Source organism: Canis lupus, chromosome 18 (assembly GCF_048164855.1).
Source record: "Canis lupus baileyi chromosome 18, mCanLup2.hap1, whole genome shotgun sequence".
In the NCBI taxonomy this organism is placed as follows: Eukaryota; Metazoa; Chordata; class Mammalia; order Carnivora; family Canidae; genus Canis; species Canis lupus.
In genome coordinates, this window is record NC_132855.1 from 33,306,876 (window position 1) to 33,333,069 (window position 26,194).

Below are 26,194 nucleotides of genomic sequence, written 5' to 3' on the forward strand. Positions count from 1 at the left end.
CATTGAAGCTAAAAGAGGTCTTAGCATATATGATTCTATGAATTCATATTATAGCACAGAATTGAGAAATACTGTGCACCTCTAATGCACAGTCTCCCAGCTCTTGCCAATTTTAATACAGTAGTGCGGCTTTTTTCTTAGTGCCTCATGCTGAACTCAACACCCAATGAAAGAATTTGACAAGTCAAATAGATTTTAGATCAATAGCTATAAGCAATTAAATTCTACCATTTGCAGGTATATGATGAAGTATTTACATTTTGGAATAAGTGTCCCTTAGCCTTGCATATTCCTCATCTGTATCTAGTGACCCCAGCAAAGTGAAATAAAAGTACGCAATAGACACACCTCCCATGAATGTATGCATATGTATTGAACATCACATATAAAACAACCAAAATCATTTTGAGCAGCCATTTGAGCAGTTTGGTTGATTCAAGGGGAAATTCAGTCAAAGTGAAGATAAGCACCCCTTTCCTTTCATGATCCTTAATTAGGAGGATCAATCGAATAACTGTCACATTTTGGCAGGCCATTAAAATCTGTTAATTAATTGTAAGTAAGGTTCATCAAAGCTTGGAGTGTATTTATTGTACTTGATTTTCTACCATTAGCAGTTAAGAAACTAAAGAGCTTTCATTTCTAATTTTATTCTCGTCTAATTAATTCAATGATACCCCAGTCTTGTTTCTCTCCTAAAGCAGTTATGCACAATACCCACAACCACTAACAAGGCACCAGAGCCAGGCACTACAGACCAAATTAGAAACCATCTCATTCCAAATGTGCCCACTATTCATCCCTGATCACAGTTCGACTGCACCTTGAGAATAGATGTCAAATTAGTTTATAAAGCGCTTTTGAAAAAAAGGATCCTGCTAAGCAGTATCATGAGATCATGGATTTAAAGTATCTAAGAGTCATTCAGCCAGAAAGATGGTTCCAAAGGCCAAAGACATTGTAACAATGCTGCCTTGGAGCATATTGCTAATCTTTATCCTTTGTTTTTATTGTTTCAATTTACAGTTCTCTTCATTTGCATCATTTTTCCATGCTCTCCCCAAAAAAGAAAATTAAATCTATTTCACCCTTAAATTTTCAAATGTCTGAAAGAACAAATCTATACGTACAAGGAACTTGCATACAGGTAACTTTATGTCAAGTAACACTACGGATTCAGAAAGAGCTCTGGAGTAGTAGGCTCTCTTCTTCCTGCCCTCCACTTAGGACAAACCCCACCTGCTTGGTCAATACAGCTAACTAACTCCTAGGAGGCAGTCACAAAAGCCATGAGGACAGCAATGGAGTATGTAAAAACCACCAGAAATACCTGATAGGGGTACCTAACTCAGATTGACAGAGGGGATCACGGGAGGCATCTTTGAGGAGATGCCTTTCATATATTTTCATATATTTTGTTCCTCTTGAAGAGGAACAAAGAATTATCAAGTAAAAACCCAGGGGGAGTCTGTGGGGGAGAGCAGTAAGCAGAAGGCAAGGGGATGGGCATTCCATAATGAAGGAACATCATATACGTGAGTTCAGAAACTGATAAATGCTTTACTCTGAAACAGTTTTTTAACAAAGGAATCAAGAAAAAGGAAAACTAAAGATTTAACGTTTTTTCAAGTTTCCCTGTATTCCGAGCACTGTGTAGGGTGCATTTCACACACAATGAATATCTTCACATATATAAGTGCTGTCTACACTGTGGGGTCTTTGGAGGCTGACCTCACGAAATGTCAATCCTATGATACCACAAGCAGTTTGCACAGAGGGCTTCACACTGAATTTTCTTAATTTTTTTTTTTTCCGAATTGAAAGTAGGAGACTAAGCAAGACCACATCATGTAGTGAAGGTGTGACTTTTTTTTTTTTTTAATTTGAAGGCAGTCAGGGACTCAAACATACTCTGTGTCTCTATCCTTGAAGCTAAATAATGTGTGTTCTTAGTGCTCTGAACCCTTTCATGAGTGGTGGAAAAAAGCCACTGATGAGAGAGGTGGGTGGGGAGTTGAATATAGGGTGCTTGCATAGAGTGGTAATTTTAGCACAATTACCCTATTTATCATCATAGATCAATGAAATGACAAAAATAGAACAACAAAACACTCGTCATGGAAAATAAAGCATGTTGTATGTCTCTTCACTATCACCATGTGGTAGACTTTTCAGCCTGTTTCTGTCCAAAGCCCACATCTAAATACCATTAACAATTTGCTCCAGGAGAATTATGATCTCACCCTCTGTATGAGGCAAAAGAAGGCAAAGCAAGAAAAAGGAGACTGCCAGAAAGCGAGGCCAAGGACAAAAATATGTAAAAAGAAAGAAATGGAGGAGAGAATAATAAGCTCCAGTGAAAAAATGCCAAGGAAAGATATTTTTATAAATACTCTGGTTCTTAAATCAGCAGACTGAATATGTAATCAGAATATAGGGATGCTATTTAGTGCTTTCCATGATCAGAAGGAAAATGTGATTTAATGGAAAATGAAATATTTCTGGATACTTACTACTAATTCAAAATATCAAATAAATGTTCCAGGGAATAGCGGCAAATTAGATGTTTCCTAGGATTTTTTTCCCCCTCTTTCAAGGACTTTTTTATTCTAAATATAGGACTTTCAGTTTATCATTTTAAGGCACTTTTTTTTCAGATACAAATGATACTTGTCTTTTACCTTGTTGATTTAGTTTTTTTTTTTTAATTCAAAGTTATCATAAACAATAAGGCTAATTCTCCATGGCTACAATTTGTCCACATATTGCCATGTACTCAAAACAGGAATATTTCAGGAGCCAAAAAATGAGATTAGTTCAATGAATATGTTTCCCAAGGCTATTTCAGTAGATTTTTCTTCTAATTCAGAAGTGTTCTTAATATTTACTTAGCAATTATTCTATTAACTAGCAAGTTTTTTACATACTATTCCATGTAACTCTACTAATTTGTTGTTGTTGTTGTTGTTGTTGTGAATGTAGTTTATTTGTATATTTACCTTAAAACAAGATTTTAACATGTAGTGCTAAGTAATCTGGTTTAATGTGAAAACAGCTCAAAGTAGATGCCCCTTTAAAAGAGCTCACATGGAGAGTCAATGGAGGCAAGTTTGCAAAAATCATCTTATGATATGGTGATTAATATTGTTTGTAAAGAAAAAAAGCTTAGATGTAGATCTGTATTTAAGGAATTATTTCTTTTAAAGTAAAAATGATCACTGATGGCCACTTTGCTAGATATAATTCCATTATATCGCTCTTGTTTTATTGACTAGTTCTTAATCCCGAGGCTTATACCTGGGATAAGTGTGCTTTAGGCATTTGTGAATGAACTGAATGAGGTCATGGGGCACGAGGCTGTAACTCTTTTCTTGTTAATGGCAGTACTGTAAGTCTGATGCACAAGCAGTATGCATTCAAAACAGATACCTGATAGTAGGTTGGGGAAAAGAGAACCGGGACTCCGACTCCGGTTTATGGGGGAAAAAACTGAGAAGGCGTAACTACCCCACAGATGAAGAAACCGCAAAAGACATGGATACGATTGTGCTGTCAAAAGGAAATGAATCGCTCCCTGGCGGTTGATGCACTGGCAGTTTCAGCACACTGCAGCCTTGCCTCTTTCGGGGCCTTCACTCCGATTTAATTTCATGGAAAAGTAGCCATCTCCAAACAAAAAGAATGCTATTTACCAAAAGAAAGAGGCCTTATAATGTGGGACTTAATAAGGAAAAATATTTATCTGTGCCCTGCACAGTTTTCAAAAGCCATTATTTCCATTCAATGTTTGGTATTTTCTGCAGTGCTGGTTACAGAACAAAAGAAAAGCTTCCTGAATGAATGAATCACAGGATATAAAAGGTGATACAGTTATTTCTCGAGAGCTCAAATTCCTTAACAGTGATCCTTCTAGGCAACCTGGTAAGTAAGGGTTTGGGCAACAAAGAGTTCAGTGCATGCCGCAAACGTGCATGATCTGCTGCACAGTGTATTAGTTTTCAAGAGTGTCATGCTTAAATGAGGTAAAATTGGAGGTTACCTTCCCTCAACTAGCATTTCCCAGCTTGCACTGAGGTAAATATGAAGAACTTTAACTGTTCAGCGTTAAATGAACCAAAATAACCGAAGGTTCCTTCCAGGTACCTCAAAAGAAAAAAATGTGCGTAAGGAGTATTTCAAACATTCACGTTCAGATGAATGAAATGATACAAATTAAAATCCGTGCAAACTAATAATTGACCAATAACAGAATAACAAAATATAGACTCGATTCTTTTTACAGATGGTAGTCAAAGTGTTTTGCTCACATTTGTTAAAATCAGACCTGAAATGATGATGTGTATAGAATAGGTACAGTGGTTTTTCACTGTAGTCCAGTGTGTCATTAAAGTTCCACCCCTTGCTTTGAGCTGATCAGGGCATGTGGTAGGCTCATGTGAGCTCAACAGAGCACTCAGGTAGACTCACAGTCATCCCAACTGGAAGCCCTTCTATCTCAACATACATGTCCGACCCACCCTCGGGTCAAATGCCAGCACCAGTGGACTCGCTGAGACGTTAGGACTTGCCTTCTGCTTTTTCTTCTGGTACCATTTCCCAGATTGGCTCCTTGATGTGTTCTGGTAACCGTTCTAATTTTGTCTTTGTCACTTCCATGGCAACTCCTTCAGGTAAGTTTCGCTGAATATCTTCCAAATAGACATCTGCTGTACTTCCAGTTAGATGTTCTAACTCTAAACATCTGTAAAGTGTTCTCATTTCATACTGAACTCTGTGCTTCTTGAAAATATGCACTGATTTGAGAAGAGTGAATCGTTCTATTTTCCTTGGAGGTTCGTGTACTTTACTAGAGATGCCAAGTTCTTTTGCAGCAAGCATGGCAAAATATTCATAACTGTCCAATACAGCCTTATCATGGCCTTTTACTAAAACTGACAGGCGCTTATATCATGTATCTGGTTCATCAGAAATGGTTATCGTAGGCTTAGTCAAATCCTTGGGAATATCAACATGTAGGCTTCAAAACTGTACCCATTTCATGTTGGTACTGAGGAGAAAGCCACCATTTCTGGCTGTACTGCTCTTAGAACTATTTATAGAAAAATTCCTTGAACCCTGCCACAGATGCCGGCACATCTTACCGTCTCGCGCTCTACTAAATTTTTATTGTATTTTATTTATTCAAGAGAGCAAGAGAGGATAAGAGAGAACAAGAGAGATTGCAGGGGTAGGAGCACAGGGAGAGGAACAAGCAGATTCTGTGCTAAGTGCAGAGCCTAAGGCAGGGCTTGATCTCAGGACTCTGAGATCATAATCTGAGCCAAAACCAAGAGACAGACACTTAACTGGCTGCGTCCCCAGGCACTCCAATAATTTTTTTAAATAAAAGTACTGTTATTTTTTTAAGTCATCTATACACCCAATATGGGGCTTAAACTCATGACCCTGAAATCAAGACTTGCACAATCTACCAACTGAGCCAGCCAGACAACCCTAGATCAACTTTGAAAACTAATTCTCAATTTCTCTAGAACCAAATATGCTGTGACGTAAAAGTTAAATTGTGTTCCTCATGGGTTTGATGGGAAGAATATTTTTTACTGTCAATTTTTATTTTTATTTATTTTTTTTTTACTGTCAATTTTTATATGTTACTCTGATCCAACAGGTAAACCAAAGCATAGAAAAAGTTATAAAAAAACACAAGGGAAACACATTTTAACCCAAATAATTAGAATACCAGATGTCATTTTCAATGTGTTATATTAGTTGACATCCATGCCTCTGTATATTTATGTACACGGATACTAGAATGAGTAAGGATACTCTTTATTCAAGAAATTGTGAATTGCTACAATTTAGCAGAGGCAATCAGACAATATTACTAAATAACACAAATGTGTACATATACTTTGTAGTTAATTCTAACAATTCTTGAGTTGATAATCAAGTTTATGTATCATTTAAAAATTATAATGCATTTTCAGTATTCTCTCACTAAATAGAAACTTCTTCAGTAATGCCATACTGCCTTGCATATGCTAAAATATGGTTTCTGATGGATATATATTTTTATTAATAAGATCCAATGCTTTGCATATTGATTATTTTTATAGAAAACTACATCTCAGATTAAGAAGTCTAAGTATAGATAAAGAGGATTGATTGAAGAACCATGTATAAAAATATATTCTTTTTTGTTATTTCAAAATCTATTTTGAGGATAATCAAAACTGAATTTTCCCCTCAGATTTCATCACTTAATCATTCTGATGGTGACAAGTACTTTCCCTCTATCATAAATAATCTTGAAACTTCTACTCAAAGATGTTGAGCAAATTAAAGGGCCCAGATCTCTGTCTTTAAGTTACATATGTATCATCTAATAGTTTTTCTGTTGTAGAAAGGTATGACACCATATGAGGTCCTAACATCTCACTTTTTTTTTTTTTTAAGATTTTACTTATTTATTCATATGAGAGAGAAAGAGAGAGAGGCAGAGACAGAGGCAGAGGGAGAAGCCAGCTCCATGCAGAGAGCCTGATATGGGACTCGATCCAAGGACTCCAGGATCATGCTCTGAGCCGAAGACAGACACTCAACTGCTGAGCCACCCAGGTATCGATAACATCTCACTTCTTACCAAAAAGCCAAAAGCGTTTAAAAATATAAAATTCGTGGACTGCCAAACAACATCATGAACTGAATGAATATCAATTGGTACAGAGTTCAATGAGGATGAAGAGGAATTACAGATGTAAGGACCAAGAGTCATCAAAGTATTTCCTTTCCAGATCACATAGTGTTAGAGCAAGATTTTCTGATATACACAGAAATAACACACAAAATTTCTTTGAAGTTTTGAGTATTAATTTTTGAATTAAAAAAAAAACTACAAAATCCCAAATGTTGGTTGAGTTTCTGAATAACAAACGAAATAATGAATGCTTCTCTCAAGTTTCATCTGGACCAAAAAATTCAGTAATACATATCCCAATGCTTTTCTATACACAAAAGTGAAAAACTTGGCCAAGAACTGAATATAGACTTAATATTCATCTACCAAATGATAGAGTTGGAATCAAATTTCATTTTCTTGTTCCCCTACAATCTTCTGCTGTCCTTCATCGTCAGTGTTAAGGAAATGTAGGTCTCCTAGGAATAAAATATTATAGAAATCTCCTTTTGGTTATTCCACTCATTTACAAAGAAAGTCTTATACCAACAATGTGAGGGTTGAGTTTACTGACATCATTGGAGCAAATGATAATGTTGATCACAGTCATGTTTTTAAAGAGTTAGTAGCCTACACATACACTTTAGGCAGTTTTACAAATCACATGCCACTTTCTGCCATCATCAGCATCCCATGCTCTCATCACCAGCCTTCTTAGAGCAGTTATAGAAAGCCTGGTGCACAGTCACCTTTCTGGTAGGTTCTCCTGCCTTTTTCTATTTCTTTCTTCTCACTGTCCATCTCCTGCCTCAGTGGCTGTTCTAGCTCAGTTTCCTTTACTGACCATTATTCTTCTGCAATGGATTTCTGACAGGAGCTCCCCAAAGCTGAGCCAAACTTCTCAAGTTAATGGCACAATCCTCCATACTGCCCTTAGTTTAGATACCAGCCACAAGTTCCAGGTCCCTAGGCCACCTTTACTTTTGACCAGCTGGCTATAACATAGGGGGGTTTCCACTACCCTTTCAGGATTTTAAATACTAGAACAACTCCTAGAATTCAGGGAAGTGTGATACTGATTAGTATAGTTTTATATAGCAAAAAGGGCATAAATCAGAATGAGCCAAAAGAAGAGATATACAAACCAAGATCAGGGATATTTTTAAAATACACATGTTCCAAGGTCTCTTCACCATGGAGTGAAGAGTCAGAACATGTAACTTTCCTCCCAGATCCATGTGTGACAAGACAAAATATTGCCAACTACACAGAATCCAGAATTTTTATTGGAGCTTTATTACATAGGTAAGATTGATTAAATCTTTGGCTCCTAGGTTGAATTTCCACAGGTCAGGCTAACATCATGAAGTTCAGAGTCCCAACCCTCCAATCACATGGTTGGCGTTTCTAGCATGGCCAAGCCCCATCCCAAGTTATCTTAGCGAAAACCACTTAGGGACACACTGTATGTCAACTTCATTGGCATCAACTAGCAGGGCCACCATGAATAAGACACTCATCTCTCCAGAAATTGCAAGGATTTAGGCCTCCTCCAGGAACCAGACCCAAAGACTAACCAAATTCTTTATTACACAGGATCCTCTGTCCTTCAAATGCTGCCCCCACCCACACCAGATTCTGTCTTCCTTATTGTCATCAAGAAACTAAGGAATCTCATCTTTTAAAATCCATTCTATTATTCTCTTTAGACAGTTAGCTCCTACTTCATCACCAGATGGACTCGCTTCTATTTTCTAGATAAGTTCTCTAAGTATCGTACATATATCAGCAGCATCAACATCACCTCAGTCTAGAAGAAATCTATGTTCTCAGGTCCCACCCCTGATAAACTCAATCAGAAACCCTGGGATGGTGCCAAGTAATCTGTATTACTTTAATCTTTAATAAATCCTACAGGTAATTCTGATAAACATGAAAGTTGTAGAACCATTTTTCTTGATCTGTATCCCACCTAGCTTTGGGATCTCCACACACCTCAAACCCAGTGAGTAGAAAATCTATAATCATATTTTCCCTCATAGCCTCTTCTCATATTTTCCCTGTTTTAGGAAATAGCACCATTAACGTATTGAACAGATATATTTCATTTATTCAGTGCTTTGTATGCATTAATAAGGACAGTCTCTATTCTCGTGGAGATTACAGTTTAGTAGAGGTAAAAGACAGAAGGAATGTCCTAGTCTAGTGCAAGACAAAAACCAGCAGCAGGGAGGCATTTCCCTGTGGAAGGGAGATTTAAACATTTATAAAATGGCAAAGGATTAACTGGAGACATAAAAAAGAAGAGGAAAAGCATCACACAGAGGAAGCCACATGTATAAAAGATTAAGGTTGGGTAGACTGTGTCTAATTTTAGGAACTTGAAAAGGTTCTTCCAGCATATTAAAGCATATTGAGAGGGAGAGAGGAAAAGTGAGAGTTAGTACTTCATGTAGAAAGGGATGGTGCTTACACTTGCAAGCCTTTAAAAGATTTTGGTCATTAGATTAAGAACAAAAATTGAATTATGAGTAAGGACTAGTATATTCAGAAGTTCTTGAAAAGTCATTCTGGATAAAATAAGCAACTTAAGGGGGGGAAATAAGGGTATATGGAGCCCAGACAGGAAATTACTCCTACAGTGGTCTATAGGTAGGTGGGGAGGTGGCTTGCAATAGGAAGGAAGCGGAAGGGAGAGGTAGACCACTTCAGAAAGTATTTGGTCTCCCATCCCAACAACTTTTATCCTTGGTTCTTCGCCTATGCTTTTCTAAACCAAACAATCTTACAAGCATGGGATTTTGAAAATCGAATTTTCTTTTAGATCAAACGTTCTGATTCCTATAGCTCAATCCTAGTCTAACTTTGAACCTGTAGTAACCATTTAACTGTTCAACTTTCAATGCCCTATCACAAGAGATCTCAGTAACATATCTGATCTTATCATACCCACAGTAAACTTAGAACATTTTTATTTTTAGCCAACTGAAAGAATAAAGCCCAAAATTTGTAACATGGCTTTAAGGCCTCATAAAATTCAAGGATTCTTATCAAGGCACAACTTTTTAAAATTTAACTTCCAACTCTCTGTTTCAGCCATACTGTATTGTCCTGAGTTTCTCCTCTCCTCCCACATTGAACTTTGTTCTCAGTTGCTATTCCTTCTGTTTGGACATTGCCTTACTACCACCCACAGATGGTCCATTGCCCATATGTCTAGTCACATGCCTACTAATCAGCTTTTGTTCAACATTGAGTTCTTGGTATCGATGTGACTTCCATCTCCTGGAATCCCTCTCTAGCCTCTTGATTAGGGGTAGCTGCTCATCCTTGCACTCTATAGCACTGTGTAGCTCTGTTGTAGTATTTATTGGACTAAGTGATACCCATTTACTATTCCCTATCTGCCATTCACTCCTTGGACACAAGAAATCTATTTTATTCATGTCTGTATGTGGTGTGCCTTGAAATCTACTAAACTTAATAAATGATGATAAATGATTAAGTTAATGGAGTCAAATCCTAAATTTAATCATGGCTTTACTTTTGAATAACTGCATTAAGGCCACTCGATAGCCTTCTCAACTTTGGTTTCTCCATCTCAAAACCAAGGTAACACCCAGATTCAAAATTGTATAACAGTTAATTGAGTATTTGATAATGGATACCATTTTAACTATAAAAATATTAATAAATCTGATATATTTAATTTCTTGGTATTTTGGTTTTCTCTTCTATAAAGTAACAAAGGTTTTGGTAAGTCTGGCTTTTAAAGGGATCCCAGTAGATGCTATGTGACTAAGTACATGAATGAATGAGGCAAATATGGTATAATTTTCTGTTCCCTTGTCAGAAAAACTTTGCTACTATTTACTGTTTGAGTCCTTTTGAAACTCCAGCATTGAAGTCACTATTTACCTGATTCTCTCAAAATCCTTGATTGTTCTTAGTATTATTTATTTTCCCTCCAATTGATTCAGCATCAAACACAGAAAATTACAATCCTCACATTTCTCCTGGTCTGAGAATGAGCCTGTGCTTCATAAAACAAAAATAAGCATACATACAGTCCCTCTGCATTTTTTTATTTCTTCATTCTCTCCATTTGAAAAGTCAACTCCCTACACACACCCCTGCTTCATTTCTGTCATATTTTCCAATAACATGTAAAAATAACTTAGAGTAGATAAAATAGTCTAATTTCTCTCTGGATAAACAACCAGCATAAAAAATCCAGGATACAGCAAACAAACATTATATCCTGCAAAACACTTGCAAAATGTGTGATGTAGAATCCAAATTTAGGAATAGAGTCCAGCTGTCCCCCAATGTTCCTTGGGTAAATTCATTTTGAATATTAATTTACCATGCAGTCATTGAGTATCAACTCAGAACAAGGACTCCTGATATTCTCATCAGTGATTTTCCCTCCTATTGTGACCTCTGGGCAACTAAAGGTCAGTAAAGTAACTTAACCAGCAATAAAAGATGAAGTCAGACATAGCCTGTGCTTTTTAAATCTCTATTCATCTACTTCATAGAAAGCTTTTTAAGATGAAAACCAAGTTACCAATTTTCTTCCTCCTTTCAGAGAAGTACCCTTAAGCAATTGATAAAGGTTACAATATTTTCCGTTATGCTACTTTATACAACATATGGTATATTTTAAGCTTTTAACCCTATTTCATACATAACATGTTTCATGTTTATTCTATGTGGAAACTACAACCTAGAGTTCTTAACTTCAATGGCTTTGAAAAACACAGGAAAGGGGAGAAAAGGGGGGTAGTCTTCAGAGATAAGAGAAATAACATCAGTTATTTCTTACAATAGTCCTACTGTCAAAGATATTTTCTCTTCCTTATCCATCTTTTAAAACATAGATTTCAGATTCTGAAAATCCTGCGGGAGAACCTGAAAATGTCTCAAGTTTAGATTGGAAGTCTAGCAGAGAAGAGGACCCCATTAGTGGATCCCCCAGCTTACTTCTGGGCTGACTCCAGTTTTCAGGTATGAGACAGACTTATACTTCAGGCATCATTCATTCAAAGGAAATGGTTTCTCAACTATCAAGGCCTCATACTCTCATACATTAAGTTGCTATGCAATTATAATGAGGCAGTTTAACTCTGAGCAAATAACTGAATCTTTCTATGTAACACATATACCTATTTACAACATTGTAAAATATGCATTCTTGAATATATATACAATTCTCCTAAGTTGACCCACTTTGTTCAGTCCTAGTATACTGACGGTCACAAAAATAGAGTCCATGCTAATTTCATTATAATTTCAGTCACTTATAGTATTTCCTTAATACTATAGATAATATTCCTCAGAAATTTTTAAGATCCTTATTTTTCTACTTCCACTCACTTGTCCTCACCCACCACAAAAGCTGAAATAGCAAATCTTCACTCCCCCAAGCACAGAGCACAGAGCTGTGTGCCCCCAAAGCTGTGTGCCCCCAAGGCCTTCCATTCTCACCTTCTGACACCTCCTTTTTCTGTCTGCCCTCTGATTCACCATCAGAAGATTCAAGAGTCTGATAAATGTAGCAAGATAGTCAATAGAAAACAAAGGAAAAGATAGTGTCTTCTTTAGAGTACTGAAAGTGCAAAGGCATTAAAATATGTTGTCCTCCCAAATAAACAATTTACCAATACATAGTAAGTTCAATAGGTGACAATGGGGGTGGTTCAGAAAAGGGGGGGGGGCGGTATTAGGGTTTTGGTTTTACAAAAAACATCATAGCCATAATGATCACAGTACATCTAAAATAAGGTATGTGGAGAGGCAGCCCAGGTGGCTCAGCGGTTTAGCGCTGCCTTCAGCCCAGAGCCTGATCCTGATCCTGGAGTCCCAGGATCAAGTCCCACATTGGGCTCCCAGCATGGAGCCTGCTTCTCCCTCTGCCTGTGTCTGCCACACACTCTCTCTCTCTCTCTCTCTGTCTCATTAATAAATAAATAAAATCTTAAAAAAAATAAAACAAAATAAGGTATGTGGATCACACTTTAGAAGTTACTATATGCAAGTTATGATGCGTTCCAAAAAGGATATGAGTCTAGAGAAAGAAATTTAAGTATTCTATGAACTAAGATTAAAGATTAATAAAGTTAAAAAATAATAATATGACAATATAGTGAATTGGGGTATTCAAAAGCCCAAACTAAGGGGAAATGAAAAACTATTATTTGTTTCAAGGGCCAATGGATGAAACCTAATAGGGAGATAAATAAATTCGTCTTATGAATGAAATATCCCCATGTATTACCCAAAATATCAATTTTATATTAGGGGTTTATGATGTTTCTAACAAAGTAAATATTGAAGGGTAAGCTGGATAAAAACTTGAAAAGGATGTTATGTGTTTTACCCTATGGGAGTCTTACAACTCTGTGTTTGCCTCATCTTCTAGAATTTGATTTAGTAATATAATCCTTTAATTTTGCCCAAATTTTTTCCATGGACTCCATTTCGAGGCTCAGGAAACCTGGATAGATTTAGCATTGACATGTATTTTTTTTTAACCTTCAAATTGACATATAAGATCTATATGCAGACTTTATGTTTCTCAATGAAAGTTTTGATTATATACCAATACTGTAACACTTAATCATTTAAAGATGCCTTTATTTATCCCACAAGATGTAATAGACATTTTTATGCAAGCATAAAAAAGGGGGAAGGAACTGTGAAGAATAGATACCAAAACGTCTTTATCTAACCTCAAAAACTACTATGTAGTGAATTCATGAAGCAGTGAACCACAAGTCAAGAATCTTGGGGCCAGCCAAGAGCCTTGAGAAGTATAATCAGTCAGTAACTTTTTGTATAAAATAAAACAGCTAAAATGGATGATGCTGATCCATTCCAATTCTAGGGAGATCAACTAGGTCCAGTTTGCCTGAGACCATCTAGACGTTAAAACTCAAAGTCCCACATCAGATAATCCCCTAAGTCCCTGGAAAAACTGGATGGTTGGCAAGTGATTATAAGGTTAAATTTTTTTTTCAAAAAAAATTACAAATATATTTATAAACAAAATTTGAATGGAGAAAAAAGTGATTAAGTCCTTCAAACATTTGTTCTTTCCAGGATGGAAAAAGGTGAAATTGTTTTTTAAAATTCATTTGCCTTTTACATTTTTATTCCAAATACTACAATGTACACTTTTTAAAAAGTGATAGTTTTAAGTGGAGTATTAGATGGGTAGTAAGTATACATATTTATACCAGATTACAAAATGTGGGAACACAAAGACCATATTTTCTTATATTATATGTAGCTCTAAGGCTAGTTCCATAAGAATGGTTGGAAAAAACTACATTGAAATCCATTGACCTGCAGGTTAACTTTCTAGGTCATTTCTAGGAATGTCATTTCTATGAATAATCATGAGCCTAATTATGAACATACAGTTGACTGGAATTTTATAATACACACAGGCATATAAAAATCTTTTCCAATTTTGTCAAATTAAAAAACAATTTTAATAAAATAAAGTAAAGGGGATGCCTGGGTGGCTCAGTGGTTGAGCGTCTGCTTCAGCTCAGAGTGTGATCCTCGGGTTCTGGGACCAGCCCCACATCTTGCTTCTCCCTCTGCCTATGTCTCTGCCTCTCTCTCTGTGTCTCTCAAAAATAATGAAGTATTTAAAAATTAAATAAAGTAAGGTAATGAAGAAGAAGAAAGAAGACAGAGGGGGGAGGAAAACAAAAATTGAACAGAAGACTAAAGTAGTCGTGGATTCCTTCTTTTATTTTATCACCTTGTTTTTTTTTTTTTTTTTTTTTTTGAAGCTGCATGATTGGAAAAAATGTTCCCTCTCAGTAATTGTGACTTGCAGCTATGCCAAAGAGAAAAAAGTTGTGATAAATTATTCAGACTCAATTAACTGACTTTGCCTTTTTACATGTTTAGACATAATTAATGAATTGAATATATATTTTTAAAAGTAATTCATTAGGGATTTTTTTTAAAAATCAAATTTTTCTAAAGGACTTTTCTTCAAATGCTGTTCTAATTGGCATTGATGACATTATATTTTTCAAGCTTTAAAAACCCTTTTCAAAATTCTTTTGATTTTTCATTAAGTTATGTAAAAAAATACATTAAAGTATGTTTAATAATTTTTGACATCTCAATATCATGTATTACAGGTCTGTGAAAAAATGAAAGTCATTCTTTTTATCAGTTAAATACATTAGATGTGAATTTAGTAAATACTGGGAGCAGAGTTTTGGAAGAATTTCTTATGCATTCCTTTTAAAAATTTACTATATTGGTCTTGTACAAATAGATACTGAATATTCAGGCAGCATATTATTAGATATACACATTTCTTACAGTATTAAAAACCAGATGCTCACTAACCTGCATGACAAATTAGTGAATCGGAAATAATTTGTTGCCTTTAGATAAAATAAATATAGCTAGGTAGTCTGATCCCTACCCATTCAAATTTTTAAGGAAGCTTTAAATGATCTTCACAAATATTTACGACACACTGTCAATTCCTATTCAATTATCTTCAGAAAATATTCTACGTTCTTCAAGTTCCTCATCTCTCTTCTAATATCCCATACCTAAATCCTAAGTAAACAATCTTATCCCTTCTTCAGAGGCAAAGTATATATTTAAAAAAAAGATGGTTCATTTTCATCTCTTCTCTCAAGATTTCTAGATAATTTGTTCATTTTAAGTTGAAGAAAATATATGGAAGGCAAAATTTTAACTCTTTGAAGGCAGAGGATATGAAGCCTACCAAATAATGACCAAGACCTGATTCGCTTATTTTACCTAAAGAGCTGATTTAACAATTAGTCCAAATGTATACCACTTACATACAGTTGATACTATAAAACAACTTTTGAAATTATTCACTATGAGAAATTCCATTAACTTCATTTTAGAATGGAGATAAAATATTTTACATGTCTGAGAAGTGACTCAGAGCCACATCTTGTACTATCATCTACATTATCATTGACTATGCCTTCGTGAGATCTTCCAATTTCATTTCCTCAATTCCCTTGGAAAGAATTCCTGTTTCCTATCTATTTAGCTCTGCATCATCCTTCTTAAAGGGCCAGGGACAGTCGATTTCAAAGTCAAAGTGTAGCTCTTGGAATCAAATCAAGATGTCAACGAGGTCTTAAATCTGTAAACAAAACTACAAGTTTATCAAGATGCTATTTTCATTCTTCTCTGTCTCTTCAGCTAGGATTTTCTACTTTTCCCTTTTCATATTGCACAAAGCTATCCATAATACCAACTTTATATGCTAAAATGCCTGACAAACATTTTTACTTTCTGGTTGTATCAGTCTCAGTCCCAATACTTAAGATAGCACCTGCTTTGACTACTTCAGTTAAATGTATCTCTTGTTCAATAAATATGGCCTGAGGAGGAATGGGGAAGTCACAGTGCAAATGACTAGATGATAGACTCCAGGAGAGACAGTATGCATGAAATCATCAGAAAATAGCGTATAATTAGCAATTGAATAGCAGCATATAAACAGTAAGTACTAAAGATCTGTCAAAGGATAGATCCCTTCAGATGAAATGTAATGAATAGAAAGCCACTATTTAAACATAATTCTTGGTTTCATTCTTTAGTGAAGGTCTAAGTATGGGTAAAAGAATCCAGAAATATATACAACATAAATAAGTAAATTGGTGTTAATCGTTAGGACTTTGCTCTCAGAATATATAGTAAATAGAATACTAAACCTAATAAGTACTCATGTATCATCTGCCCTCTGAGAATAGATGTTTTCATGGGAAATCTAGATTAAACTTTAAGTCGTTATGACCAGGCCTGGTGATATTACCACCATTTATGGTAAACCATCTCTAGCAGATTACATCCTCACTCAGGGCTTGCCTCTGATTGTTCCAACAAACCCTTATAAGGATTATCTTTTCAACAAGCATTTTTTAATGCTTGCCTGTAGGCCAGCAGGATTAGTAATTTTTCCATTCCCTAAGAACCAACTTGGAATGAAGCATAGGTGATAATGGGGAAAATGACAGCCACATTTTCCGCAGCTAACATATCTGATGCCATGATATAATAAAATGTAAAGATTCACAGTTGCTGGAAAATGTGTCTAATTCACAGGACTTTGTTTTTTTTTGAGTCTAATATATACTTTGCTCTGTTCAACATTATTTCTTGGCCACCTTTAAAAATTTTTAGTTGCATATATTCAAGGTATAAAACATGATAATTTGATATACATATATATGTTACAGGATTACTGTAGTCAAGCTAATTAACCTAACTTACCCTCACATTGCCACCTTTCTGGTGTGTAATGAGACAACATAAAATCTACTCCTTGCAAATTTACAGTTTTCAATATAATATTATTAACTACAGAATAGTTTACATGCTGTACCTTCTTTTCCTAGATTTATTCATCTTCCATAATCGCAACCTTATATCCTTTGACCAATGTATCCCCAATTCCCCACCTCCCTGATCGTATTAACCACTATCATATTCCCTTTCTCTTTGTATCCTACCTTTCTAGATTCAACTTTAGTGAGTAGGTGCTGTTTTTTCTTTCTGTGTCTGGCTTACTTCCCTTAGCATAAGGTCTTCCAGGTTCATCCACATTGTTGGAAATGGCAGGATCTCACTTTTTAAAGCTGAAAAATATTCATGTGTGTGCACAGAAGCACCCCAGTCACACTTTTTAAAAGACATTTCAAGTATATCAAGGAACATGGCTTGTTTTCCTTGAAAGACAAAGTATTTGAATGAGACTAGAGTTTCATCAATAGGAAACATATGTTTCTCTTTTAAAATGCTGTTTTAAGATTCTAGAAGATAAATTCAAGTTTTTATCGGGGAAAAAAAAATCTATCAGGTTGAAGAGATGGTAGACTTCTAATATATATGTAGCATTTATCTCCTAGGAAAGAGTAAATGAAATTCTAGATGGTTCTTGTGAAAATGACTTGATCTTTCATTTTTGATGGTTTAGCAATACAAAATTATCAGGCTACTTGTCTATAAATGTTCCTCTGGGTTACCTTAAACTTAGAAAGATAGTCGTTATTTATTTATTCCAATTCTATCAAATTTTAATGATACAGATATAGCCATTTCCTATTTTAGAAGCACTATTTCAATCCTCAGACCTGGTACTTTCTTCTCCCTTTTAGATAATTCATATAAAGCTTATTTGGTATATTCACCAAGGATACTGGAATACTGACAAAAATTTAAAATCAGGTGTTGATTCTAAAAGTGTGATTCAATGAAACAGACACCATCACTTTTTTGTTTGTTTTTGGTTTTTACTGTGGAGTTATTTTCTGGGCAGTAAATAAATAACTGACACTTTGTACACAAAGATTTTAAAGGATTTAGGGGTTTTTTTAGAATTATTGAGTCAAGATAATCATTATGTAATTTTAATGCTTAATATTATATTGTAAATAAAAAATGTCTAGTTGGTAATGATCAATATTCTGTCACCAGTGTTTTATAATTGGGTTTTTCCTTTCTATATATACTAGTTTTCAAAGAGATACCTGATGAGATGAATTAAATAAAAATCACTGTAACTCAAGTAACATTTTTTTAACCACTATACAAACTACTGAAAATTCTCCATCGTATGGGTAATGGGTATATTCTGACTCCTCCTAATTCACAAAGGCTTTAAAGAGCCTTTCAGCAACTGGAAAAATTATCCATTCCTTGCTTTCAGATCCATCCAAATCTCCATCTGTAACCATTCAGATCTCAGTCAGATTATCACTTTTTCTTCCAGGGTAAATCTGATGGATATTCTCCCTCTCCTTCCCACCCACCTCCACTCATGCTCTCACAGTCTCTTAAAAATAAATAAATAAATAAAATCTAAAAAAAAAAAAAAAAAAATTCAGGAGACACACAGAATTCCAAAGGTAACTGAAATCATTACTCCAAGATGACATAGTAGGTTATGGAACACCTAACAAAGAAGTCTAGAAATGACTTGACGGGATGTGCACTGGGTATTATTTTGTATGTTGGCAAATTGAACACCAATAAAAAATAAATTTATTATTAAAAAAAACAAAGAAGTCTAGAAATGGAACATAGGACCAAAGAACCTCAAATTTAAATAAAAATAAATTAGATGAAGAATAAATACTGGGAAAGAGAACTAGGATGAGAATGGGAAGGTTGGCATACAGGGCAGCTTGGAGGTAAAGAAAGGGGCATAGATAAATCTAAGCCAAGAGCAATCAGGATAGTTTATAGGAACAAACAAGTCCAGTTGCCCTGAGTACTACCCTGAGAGGAGTAGGGGCAGGAGAAAATATTGAAGATGTAAACAGGGTGCAGATCATATGGGGCTGTGTTAATTATAGGAAGCAACTGGCATTTTCTCCCCATCTATAAAAACCCATGCTACCCTCATCCAAATTTTATCATGTTCACTATGTTTGTCTCAAACTAAATTACTCAGAGCCCAAGGGTATCTGCTCAAATGTCCAAGACTCAACTAAGAAAAATTAAGTCAGCATAAACTACTCAGATGCTAGGCCAAGCTGACTCTATACGGTAGATAATATAACTGGATGCTGGTTAATATAAATAGAAATTCCACAGAAATATCTTACATCCAGAGGATGAGACCAAAGTATGCCTAGACAATAATCAAAATGTCATCTGTAGAGTTAGCCCAGGAGTTAGATAAGGCAGAAGCACTGTGAAAGATATTTTGAAAGTAAATAGTATTCAGGCAACAAGTGAGTCTAGAGATTAGAATAGGCAGGAAAAAAAATTGAAAAAAAGAAAAAACAAAGTGAAAAAGAACTATCAGTGTCTTAACCTGAGTTTCTCCCAAAAACCTGACTTGATATAAATGCTCCTATGGGTACACTCTCTGGGAATTCCATACCAGAGAACAGAAGGGAGGGAAAGAGACAAACAGAGGAAGAAGGAAAGCACAAAAAAAAAAAATTTGTCACCTAGTTAACCACCACTGTGGGTCAATGGTTATTAAATCTGGGAGCATTATTGAGAACCTTGTAGAAGTTATCTCAGAACTGTCTGCCAAGGGACAAAGCACACCATTTATTTATCCATTGGGTCCCCTTGTTATTAGTCAGAGATAGCAGCATGGGTATAAATTTCCCCAGATTTCTGCATTGCCCATGCAGGGTGCCAAGAAGATTGCAATGGCTGTCACATGCTGCTGCGTCAGTAAAGCCCCTGGGGAATGGAATGAGAGGCAAGTAGGCAACAAAGTCTGAAGCAAGATGCTGTGTGGTTCCACCTGCCCAGAACTGGCTGAAGCCAGACTAGAACTGCCTGGAATAAAAAGTGGTACAGATTCTGGTAAGACCTAAGAGGCTTTTGATATAACCCCCAAATGCCTCTCAGTAACCAGTAGAAGTTGGGAGATTCACCCCAAATGAGGACATGGTGGGGTCCTAGATGAGAAAAAGCCACTGGTATGGACTAGGCAGATGGCTAACAGAATGGCTTTTTCACACCAAGGAAGAGCCCACAGGTTTATGTGTGCAAACAGTTATGTCTTCTTCAGAGTCCACAGTAAAGAGTATATACCAGAATGAAACCTAAGAGCGTACTTGCCTTTTGGCATTTGGAATGTAAAAAAAAATAATAATAACCTGGGTAAAACAGGTATACAAAGTATGTTAAATTAGAGAAATGCATGCACTAAGTCGATCAAGAATCACCAAGTATTTGCCTCATTTAAGAGAGCTTTATGGCAATCCAGAGATAGCAGGGAGCAGAGGACAATGAGGAAAGTCAACAGATGGTTGAATTTCACTGGGAAGCAGAAGAGAGGGAAAAATATTTGGGTGGTATTTTTTATTTTTTATTTTTTATTTTTATTTTTTACCAATTGATGTTTAAGCCCTAGATCCAGGCAACAATTGATGTAACCGAAACTTGAAACAATGATGAAATTGACATATGTCATTTATCTAATTGTTTCAGGAATCAAAAGAATTTCAATACTTGAAAACACTTAATGCTCAAGTTTTGTAGGTGTATTTGTCTACTCCACAGGTTTGTTTTTTCTTGTTCTTTCAATCAAATTATCAATTGGCAGAAGTCCCACTTCAGGAAATAATGGCAGAGGTGGGGCTTGAAGGAGCCTAGGGAAATCTGGGGACTCTCCAGAGCACTTGACCTCCAACTGCATTCCTCTACACCTGGAGAACTGAGTCTTGCTTGACTCTGCCAACCCACAGGAGAAAGGTTTCTTAAACCTGAATACAGGGCAGGCAGGACTTCCCATGGATCAGCCTTTATAGACTACTTTTGCTACCATGCTAACTCACCTGCCTGCTCTCAGTCTGCTTGTCTGAATGTCATACCCTAACTGTTCCTTCATGCTAGGTTTGAATAAGAAACCATGCCTCATTCCCATGTTTTTTGGAAGGCATTACTGCCCGAGCTGGCTTTCCAGCTTGCCACTGCCAAGCCAAGTGAGTCCCTGCCTGTACAACCCAACTACACCTTTGTTTATGCTACATACCTGGGTCGAACATCTGGAAAATTATGATAATATACATGATAGCAACTAGCTCTTGTAACTTTTTTTTCTGGTCTGTTTCCTTAACAGTGGAGGAGGAGTATGTTTATTTATATTATGAGAAGGAAAAGAGCGAGTCAGACCCCATTCTAATATAGGAGCACTTATATTGAAGAAGTAAGTCTCTGTAGCATGTAAGATAACCTACGGGGCAAACAATCTGGAGTACTTTTAAGTGTATACCTTAAGAATGTGAATTTTATTTGCATTTGAGATATTTTAATGCTCTGAGAGTTGGAAAGTCAATTCAACTTCTTTGTCAACATAGTGTTTGAATTAATTATTTTCTTAGTCTCCACTTCTAGCTAATTCTTCTATTTAGAATACTGTGAAATATAAGGTACCTACTTGAGAGCTGAGCCTGTGGATCTCTCTTCCTTACATACTTTGCCCACCAATGCCTGTAACTAGTGGTGTTAATTTATTTGGAGTTCCAAACTTTATTGTAGGTTGGTTTGGTTCATCTAGGGAGCTTTAGAAATTACCTGAGCCACACCCTAGAGATACTGCTTTAATCCTCGGCATCCAGATTTTTTCAGGCTCCACAGTGATCATAAAAAGGCAGCCAAGGTTATACATCTCAACTGCAGTGGCTGCCCAAGTATGGTCCCTGGGCCAGTATCATTGTCAACAAGTAGGAATTCATCACAACTTTAAATTTTCAGGTGACTTCTCACACATACCAGTTCAAGGACTATGGAGATAAAATCAAGCAATCTTTTTTTTTTAAACCAGCCTTGAAATCTAATTCATATGCCATATAATTCACCTATTTCAAGTGTACAAGGGCTCTTTGTATATCCACAAAATTGTACCATTCACACTACAGTCAATTTTAGAACATCTTCATGACCCGAAAAAAAATCCTGCAGGATTCAGGTTATCACCAATCCCTTTACCTTCTCACCTCTAGGTAACTCCAAATCAGTTTTATGGCTCCATAGATTTGCCTCTTGAAATTTACTATAAATGTAATCAGATAATGCATGGTCTTCAGTGACTACTTCTTTTATTAAGCATTGTATTTTTAAGTTTCATCCATGTTACAGCATGTAGTGCTTCATTTCTTTTTATTGCCAGATAATACTCCATTGTATGGATATATGTATCATAATTTGTTGATTTGTCAATGGACAGACAATTGGCTTTTTCTACTTTTGGTTATTTTGAGTAACACCACTGTGAATATTTGTGTGCAAGTTTTTGTGTAGACATATACTTCCATATGAATATATTTAGGAGTGGCATTGCTTGATCATATAGTAACTGTTGAATCTTTTGAGGAACTGCAGACTGTTTTCCAAACCACCTATAGTATTTTACATTTCCACCAGCAGTGAATGAGGGTTCTAGTTTCTCCACACCATTGCCACTATTTGTTATCAGACAGATTCTAGACATCCTACTGGATAGAATGTGGCATTTTGTGGTGGTTTTGATTATCATTACCCTGATGGACGATGATAATCAACATTTTTTCATGGGCTTATTGGTCATTTCTTCTTTGGAGAAATATCTATGCAAGTTCTTTGCCTCTCTCCCTTTCTTCTAATTTCAGTTGTCTTAATAGTATTTTTGTTTGTTTTTTAATTCTAGTTACAAGTCCCAAATTATAATCTGATACTAAAAAAATTTTCCCATCCCATGGGTTGTCTTTGCACTTTTTAGTGTTCAGGATAGAAGTGTTTTTTAATTTTGGTGTTACTCAGTTCATCTATTTTTTTATTTGTTGCTTGTACTTTTGATGTCTTAACTAAAAAACTGTTGTTTACCCCAAGGCCACAATGATTTAGGTCTATGGCTTTTTCTTTTTTTTTTATAGTTTTAACTCCTATATTTAGACCTTTGGTTTGTTTTGAGTTAATTTTTGTGTATGATTGACTAAGATTAGCTTCTTTTTCATAAGAATATCCACTTGTCTCAGCAATATTGCTTAACCATATGTGTTTCAATAAACCCTACTGGTAATTCAAACACACACTCAGGTTTGAGGATCACTGTACTGCATGTGCTAGATGTTCTCTCTCATCACTATGCACTCTTTCTAAGCCTAGTACCTAGGATTATCTACTATAGAAAATTATCAACTCTATCCTAAAAATCATATAAATCAAGTAAATATAATACTCTAGCTCTCCATTTGCAGGCAGTGAATCAAAATAATTTGATGTATTGGTTGAGTATTCTTGTTTTTTTTTTTTTTTTGCAAAGCTAGACAAAAGAAATTATACCGCCATATTCTATCATATGTTCTCCAGCATCGAGTATTTATGTACCTAGGAATTCCCTTTCCAGCTGCCCCCCTAATCCAGAGAAAGGTTTAATACTTTCCTTAACCAAATTGTCCTGTGAGACTACTATAACTTTTCATTCATCAACAGAACCTGGACATGTATAAAAATCCAGTCCATTGTCCTCTACCCTATCTTTTTGTCACTTTAAGGGAAGTAAGTGTCTACTAATAATGAAAGGGGTGATTTCTGATGATGTCATGAGGTTGATGTTTTCCAAAGCCAGCTCCATTAGTTTCAGTTCTGCCAGACTGAAAATTAATTGTTTAAACTTAAACGTGGCCAATGCCAAAGCCATCTGTCAAGCATGTAGGATTTTCTTGAAAATATTGTTTTTCTTTGCTATAATTTTTAGCATGTTGGAGAGCTTCATTTGGTTTATATGTCTTTAAACAATGAAGCTTTCCTCGTGTCTTTTAACACTGGCCCCACCAAAATGAAGTTATAGTTAAACTTGAAAAATGTTTTTCTGGTAAATTTTTTCTAGTTATCTCTCCTGAAGCAAGGGCAATAAAAGCAAAAATAAACTATTAGAATTACATGAAAATAGAAATTTCTGCACAGTGCGTGAAAAATAACAAAATTAAAAGACAACTTACTGAATCATAGAAGGTATTTGCAAATGACTTATCCAATAAAGGATTAGTATCCAAAATATATGAAGAACGAACTATAACTCAACACCCCAAAAGAACTAACAATCCAGGGCATCTGAGTGGCTCAGTCACTTAAGCATCTGCATTAACATTGTCCATCAGGGTAATGATAATCAAACCACCACAAAATGCCACATTCTGCTCAGGGTCCTGGGTTGAGCTCCACATCAGACTCCCTACTTAGCAGGGAGTCTTCTTCTCCCCCTCCTTCTGGCCCTCCTCCCCACTTGTGCAGTCTCTCTCTGTTTCAAATAAATAAAATCTTTAAAAAAAATCAGTCCAATTAAAATATGGGCGGACATGACTAGACATTTTTCCATAGAAGACATCTAGATGGCCAACAGATACATGAAAAAATGCTCACCATCACTCACCATCAGGGAAATGCAATTCAAAAACCACCATGAGATATCCCCCTCACACCTGTCAGAAAGGCTAAAATCAATTACTCAAAAACAAATATTGGTGAGGATGTAGAGAAAAAGGAACCCTCTTGCACTTTGAGAAAATGCAAATTGGTATAGCCAATGTGGAAAACAGTACACAGTTTTCTCAAAAAATTAATAGAATTACCCTATGTTTCAGAAATGGCACTACTGGATATTTATCCAAAAAATACAAAAACACTAATTCAAAGGGATACATGCACCCCAATGTTTATTGTAGCATTATTTACAATAGCCAACTATGAAAGCAGCCCAGAGTCCATCCATAGATGAATGGATAAAGAAGAAATAGGTATGTATATTATATACATACATTATATACACATACACACACATATACATATACATATATATATATATATACACACACACACACACACACACACACTGGAATATTAGTCATCCATTAAAAAAATAACAATTTTGCTATTTGCAACAACATGGATAGACCTAGCAAGTATAATGTAAGCAAAATATGCCCGTCAAGAAAGACAAATACCTTATCTTACTCATACACGGAATTTAATAAACAAAACAGATGAGAAAAGGAAAAGAATAAAAGAGAGCCAAACCAGGAAGCAGACTCTTAACTCTAGACAACGAACTGATGGTTACCAGAACGGTTATCAGTGGGGGAATGGGGGAAATAGGTGATGGGGATTAAAGAGTAAATTTATAATGCAAAAAAAGTATTTAAAAATGTCCCATTTTTATACAGCAAATTGTGTTATCACCTCTATCATGCGTTGCAACTCATCAAGGCCACCACCTCTCTCCTAGGTAACTTGACTACCTGAAAACTAGTTAGAACTTTAACTCAACATATTGTGTTTGCCTGCCTCGGTCTTTTCCTGCCACCAGCGTGGTACAGAAAGAAAAACACATCATTAGAATTATTTCTTTGGGTTATTTCATGGTAATCTCCAAATGATCTGTATTAGCAATAGCATGAAGTATAATCTATTCCAGATACTACTCCATTGGCTCAAGTTTTTTAGCTGAACACCTACCGACTGTGTGAAAATGGACGTGTAGGATTAATGGCTACCATGGCATAAGGCATGAGTATTTACTTCAGGGGAGTAAAGATCTTTCCAGGAAGGCTCCCTGCTAGCTTACAACTAACAAAAGGAAACTTAGTTTCTGCAACGAAGCATGATGAATTGTAGGGGCAGGGAAAAAAGGGGAGATGGTATATGAGTCCAACTTAGTGTATGTCAGAACTACAGTATTTTTTAAATGTAACTCTGGAACCCAAAACCACCTCTACATTATTGTTTTTGAGTTAATATACTAATCATTTGACAGCGCCTTTCTTCAAAAAATATCAAGTAAATTGGAATAGAAATTAATTTCCTTTTAGAAAATTGGTGACTTCTATGTGGACTTATTAATCAAGTTGTTTTCTTATCTCTGAATCTGAACTGGAGAGTCATTCCTTTATTTAGAAAACTACTTTCCTAGTATGTTCCTAGTAAAACATTATGTATTATACTCCATCATGATTAAGGGTTGTTGGAGTTGAGCCCACTCAA

The 26,194-nt window shown here is 35.7% G+C and overlaps 1 long non-coding RNA gene and 1 pseudogene across 9 annotated transcripts in view; both read right to left on the reverse strand.

Moving 5' to 3' along the window:
- LOC140608957 (uncharacterized) overlaps positions 1 to 26,194 on the reverse strand; it is a 562,604-nt gene that overhangs the window by 359,983 nt on the left and 176,427 nt on the right. The gene's annotated exons all lie outside the window — the stretch shown is intronic.
- Positions 2,976 to 5,136, reverse strand: LOC140609517 (small ribosomal subunit protein uS10m pseudogene; annotated as a pseudogene).